Raw genomic sequence first — 6,626 nt, forward strand, 5'->3', positions numbered from 1 at the left:
ATTAGGTGATTTCTTCCTCTTTTCCAAAATCAAATAAAACAAAAATTAGGACCGTGTCAACGATTTGTAAGGTTAAAATGGGTCTTTAAACAACATGTTTTACAATGATTCTTCGAATCATGAATCAATATTCATACGTAATTTATCATAATGAACATAATAGCACATAATCTGTACATGCATAAAGAAGATCAAGGAAAAAGGTTTGTTGACAATTTCACCGCCTCTGGGCTACATCTCCGAGCCTGTCAACATGACTAGACCACTCATATATTCAGTATCAAAATGAAGTGCATAAACATTTGCTGCAAGTCAATATGTGGCTATTACCCCTACAAGGTAATGTTCTCCTACAAAGAACTCTAACAATAACAACAACTCAAAACATCTCCTACAAAGATGACATACTTCAATTGAAATGAGCTAAAAACATCATGTGAACCCTTCAAGTCCACATTGAAGCACATAATCAAAACTTCATGTTTAAATAAGTTGAACTTTGTAAGTTACAACTAATGCAATAGCCTTTTGGAAGTAAGAATACTCTTACAAGGTCTTCTCCATGCTCAAATATCTCCCAGAACTGCTTCCAAACCCTGACTGATGCATACACCTTTAGTCTCAAACATAGAAAAAGACTCTGTATATATGCTCAACTGAGAAATTATAGGTTACCAATGGATTCATAACATCCAAAAATCCCTAGGTAGTGTCTTTCTGAGTTCAATTTGGATAAAAACTTCAAAAGTTATGAGCTTCCAAGCTCTCTCTAGAACTTGACCGTTAACCATCCTAAAAATTCGACCTTCTGGCTAACTATACTACAAATCCACCTCAAAGAATCGCTAACGGAGAGACAATTTCTCCCTCTACAGGTACATTCTGTTGGATGTTTAATTTTCCCAATGACCCCTGGAGATCAAAAAACAGGGTCATGTGGGTACATAAGGTTGAGGGTTGGGCCTTAACGTCCACCATCACTGATTAGCCCCCCTAGAAGTCAGGCGAGTCGGTCATATGGCGCCATGGGGCTGTGGGTCGGGCTAACAACCCACCCTTCCCACCTTGCTCATTTTTCTCTAGCATCCGGGGTCATATGAGGTCCACGAGACGTGGGGCTGGCACCCACATCTTAGCGCATTCCCACAAGTGATTTTCACATACACCGAGTGTCATGTCAAAGGCCAAGCAACCATGGGATGACCCCCTCGCTTTGGTACCTTCCGCCTATGCTCCACAACCTGTGCACGTGGTCACACAAACTGTGGGGTGACTGAGGGCTAATCCCTTTTCTATGCTCGAAATGTTAGCACTTCGAGGGTATATGGCTTGGTTGTGATGGTGCCGATACCTTGGGGCAGGGCTAAGACCTAGCCCTTGGTTCCCCCGCCTACGGTCTTGTGGGTGTGGGGTGGTCGGGGGCTAAGGATTAGCCCTAGCCCCTTCCTCCAATGAATAATTGAGAAAAACATATATAGTGCCTTTGCACTATAGTTAACAAGTAACATAGTGCACCCTAATGGTAAGATTTAATACTTGTGGGAATGAGGTCTTTTGTTTGACTCTTGTGGGGTAGTTCGGCCCTTGACCATACAATTTTGACCAACCATTAGGAGGCCATGTGGCTGCCCACCACTGGCCCACGTGGCTTCCACCCATTCGACCACGAACTCACCAATCAACAGGCAACAAAATTCAACCAATCCGGAGAGGCCAAGTGGCAGCCTGCCACTGACCCATAAAAAACCCAAAAGAACATAGTCAATCACCCAATTGCCATTTTTTTGCATGTTTGAGAAAACGGTCAACGATCGATAACTTGAGCATCTGGTATTAGATTGAGGTGAAATGAATGTCATTGGATTTAGAACGACGGGCACTTCGATATGGCACCAGTTTCAAGAAGTTATGGGCACTTTCATTTTTCAGTGAAAATTTGATCACTTGATCATACCTTTACTATATCTTGGCTTAACCATTTAAGCACATCTCAGAAAAGGTTTGGGAAGACTCACTAAAGTGAATGAGGTTGGCTAGAACCTTTCTTTCAGATTTTTGTAAAGAGGCGTCTTTGTGTCTCATTGTATCTCCTCTACCGCTCTTAAACATGATCAAGGTTAAATGAAACAAATAAAAAAAGGAAACTACTTACCTACCATTACCTTTTTATAGCTCCATGACAATGGCACCAAAAATGTTGGGCTATTTTAATGTCACAATAAAGTCCCTTCATAAGTCAATCCAGGATGTAAACTCATGAGCTAAAAAAAACATGTGTTGGAAACGTAAAATCTATCTATTTCTTAAAACAACTAATTATTGTCTTCTAATTTAATTCAAAAGAATGAATAAAACTCTATGCAATGCTAGAGATATAAAGCAAAATGTGAAATAAAAATAAAACATAATATGCATGGTTCTAAGATCCTTCTAGTTGGTATTTTATCTTAGATCCCATGGCTTCGCTTAGGAGTGCAATATTTCGTTGCTTCAAGGAAAAATTCATGGAGTCATTGTAGGTTATATTTGATAGACAAGATATTCAATTTTAGGTCCTTATCTTCCCCAAACCAAATATTGAAATATAAAAAGCACTAAAATTTGAATGAAAAGTATAGGTGTTGTAATGAAATTAAGATTTAAAACTATCTCTAAAAATATACTATTTTTTATGCTCGAGCACATGTCCTAATGTAAACCTTTGAGTTCAAACTTAAAAATATATACAATAGATAATTTACAATCCACTAATATGTTAATCTTTGTATATACATCAAACTAGGAACAACTTGTATTATAGGGAAACCATGTAAACTCAATTTAAGCTTGGACTATAGAAACAAGAGTCATAATACTAATGCATAACATTAATAAAACCCAAATGTAAGCATAAAAAAAAATTGAGTTTATGTATGCGATCACAGATCATATAAAAATCAAATTCAGGCTTATATATCTATCCATCATGCTTCAAAACTGTAGGGTAAAGACATCAAATTAACATGCAGACCACCTTCTAACATATTAAATGTAAGGAATGAATATTGTTTATATGCTTTGTAAGAAATTGTATTAGGCTGAAGTTACCTGTCACAAAGTGTATTAGAGTATATTCTTCCAGATCTTCATATTTTATCAATGTTGAATCAGAAAGAAAGGGGCCAGGTCATGGTGGAAAGAGAGTGAGATTGTTACTTCTGATGTCTAGAGTTGAATTTCTCTATTTCGAGGCTATATATCTTACCATAATTGCAACACACAAATAAAACCTTAAAACAAATTCAAATTTATTCAATACAGTTACACAATAATTAACATAAATCTAGTTAAGGGTCGAATTTGAACTAAAATAGAAAACTCGATTCACAATGTTGCTTTGTATACAATTGACACAATAAACTCACAATTGTTTTTAGTATATCAACCATCGAACACTATAAATAACAATATACTTTTATAAAAGAACTATAAGACATACATGCATAAGATAAAATGATACATTACAAATAAAGAACATAGCTGTGAGGGGCCCTCCTATAGGTAGCACGTGGATAGACGACTATCAAGAAAAATGAAAGATCCTAACACAATCATGGATTGAACCAATATTTCATTAATCACAAGTAGAGTACAAAATTCCTTCTAGTGCATGGATTGCACAAAGTTGTAGGGTCTGAGAAATAGTATCAAAGTTTCAATATCGTCAAGATAACTCAACATCACAGTGCTTGGATCTATTTATAAGTATTATATCCAATATTACATTTAGATCTCACTTTCAAAATGCCATGATACAAAGATACATGGATAAGCTCCAAACCTCTATTCTTAGAAGCTCCTTGCAATAGTTAAAATACTAGATGATATATCTCCTTATTCCTCTCTAACCTTTGCCAAATCCATTACCGGTGGGATGTGATAGACCTGATCTTGAGTGTGCACTTGGATGATATCAAAATAGGGTTTTTGTTATAAATCATAACCGACAAGTGCACTATGGAACCTTTGCACTTCGATTAGACTTTAGGCTTCTTGAAGGGACTTTAAATGCGTGCCAAGAAGAAAGGTTCCATGATGTCATGCACGTTTCTAAGATTGCAAGTTAGACTTCTATGTGGATAGCCATGTATACGATTACCCAATGACCTCATGGTTCCTTTGGGTAATAGAATATATGTGCTAGTACTGAAATTGAACTACATTTCCATTACTAGTAACATAACCTCAAAATGAAAATATAGCTAAAAACACAAGATTTTAATAAATTAAGTAAGATGTACCTCATCACATTTTTGAACACATAAATCTAGGTCCCTTCAGATCCAATCCAAGCATACGAGCACAATCAAAAGGATGTGAAAGTGACGGGTATAATTTTGGATGGTGTGAGGGATCAATCAATTCACATATGAGGGAAATATACATCACTTTAGGTGTGGGTAGCCCTAACCAATATGTTGGACACCTAATCCTAAATGGGTTAGTGTGGAAGCCGAATGGACAAAAGGAGTCCAAGAGACCTTGGGATGTGAAACCCAACGGTCACTACATGTACTATAAATGTAAACCATTTGTTAATAAAATTGTATTGCATGTTTTATCTTTCATATCTCTCTTGCTGTCCATGTGTGTTTAACATGGTATCGGAGCTATGATGTGTGGCCTGTGTAGTTTTCTTCCTCACAGTTTATGCCTTAGGTAGAAAAATAAAATAAAATAAAAAATGCCATGTTATTATTTCCTGCGCAGCTGGTCTGAGTCGCCTTGAATAGCACTGGCCTGGTCTTCATTACCTGTAACGTTCTATGCATACCTGACGCTCCTGAGCACTTTGCCTTCCTGCGGCTTCCTTCTTGTCAGAACTATCATTCCTTAGTCTCGTATGCAACGATTTTTCCCTGAGATATTATGCCCTGACATGAAATTCTATTGCGCCAATTGTGTTAGGTAGAAAAGAATCGAATGCTTATCTTTTGATATCTATTATTAATATTTGCTAGTTATGCGTTAGGTTTTCTACCCTGCAATTCCCTACCAACTCTGTCAATCTTGACATTTCCTCAGCGTTGTCGATTCTCTTTCGCCATGAATAAGCACTGGTCTCTATCCCATGAAATTTGTAAATAAATTCAAACAAAGAAAAAGGAAACGGTCCCTGCTCGGATTAGAGGTCAGTTTGTGAGGCAAACTAATGATATCGAAGCAACTGGTGCTAATGGGGTTGTTTATGGTGTCGATTCCTCTGAAGATGAGGATGATGGGTATGTACATGGTTCTATCATGCCTGTTCAAATGCTACTTGTAATTCTGTTGTACGTTTAAGCGACAATTATTCATTTGTTATTGATTTCCTCGGAAAGAATCAAGAAGTTCCTCATTGTACAACAAAGCATATGGAACATCCTGGTTGTTATCTTCACGTTGGTCATTGTTGAGAACGTGTTAAAAGAATGATTTGAAACTCTTGCATGGTGATGTATGAGGTTTTTGTTTGAAGACTGTGACTTAACTATTGTGCTCTCCATAAAGCCTGCATGTATTGGCAAGTTTGTGGCTAATATGTTCATATATATGCGTTTTGAACGCTGTGGCATATAATACATTACAATAATAAAGGGCTTGACAAGTCTCAGGTAACTCAACAAAGTCAACAAGAGGATTATCCTCAAGGATAAGACTGCATTCAGTTCCATCTGCATCCCAGTTAGCTACGCTTGCTGTCACCCCCAAGAACATTTTGAAGCCTACCTTTGCAATAGCTTCTGCTGTCTCTTTAAAATCAACACATCTCGTAATATTTGATTTCACTAGAAATTCATCTATAAGCTGAATGCCAATGTTATAACCCATTTGATCAAGCTGCTTATTAACTTCTTCAACCTCTTCAAAATCAGTTAGTAGCTGGCCCACAATGGCTCCATAGGTGAGAGTGAAGAGCTTCGCATTCACGCGTTCGACATTTGCAAAGACTGCATCGCCTGATCTCGAGTCATAAAGTATCTGGAGGACCACCAGCTCTGGGTATGTTTTGTTGAATGGTATGCATATGATTCAAGTTTGAATGTGTTTGGTAAGGCAGTTTGAATGTGTTATGCGTTATCAACGTTTGGTTTAATGAATGCATATTGCATTGATTGTGGGTGCTCACTTTAATGCTGTCCCATTAAACTACGGTATTAACGCTGTCCCATAACGTTATTTGAGCCATTTCTATGTGAATTGATATGGTATAATGTTGAACGTTTGAATGGTGTTGAATATTAACGCTGTACGTTATTATATGCTTGTTGAATATTAACGCTGTGTGTTTGAATAGTGTTGAATATTAACGCTGCGTTACTGAATGGCTGTTGATATGATGTGCGTTTGAATGGTTTTGAGAAGATTCCATGCATTTCGTGTTGAGAATATATGAATGGTGACAAGCACATTCCAGAGATTCTTGCAGAAAATGATCTTGAATGTGATGATTTGAGATCCATTTGTTTTTTGGATTCGGGAACTTGTTGCTGATGCAACAAGCCTTGATAAGTTGGCTGTCGATGCTGAGTTTCTTCTGATTTTATGAAAGTTACTAAAATCTCCCGCTTCCTTTGATTTTGTTTCAACACCGCTGTTCTGTCTCC

The 6,626-nt window shown here is 37.2% G+C and overlaps 1 pseudogene; it reads right to left on the minus strand.

The window, feature by feature from the left end:
- Window positions 1-5,505: 5,505 nt before the first annotated feature.
- LOC149238680 (uncharacterized) lies at window positions 5,506-6,208 on the minus strand (annotated as a pseudogene).
- Window positions 6,209-6,626: the final 418 nt, after the last annotated feature.

This window comes from Pinus tabuliformis, chromosome 8 (genome assembly GCF_031772625.1).
Source record: "Pinus tabuliformis cultivar Carrire ecotype Pingquan chromosome 8, CPIR1, whole genome shotgun sequence".
Classification (NCBI taxonomy): Eukaryota; Viridiplantae; Streptophyta; class Pinopsida; order Pinales; family Pinaceae; genus Pinus; species Pinus tabuliformis.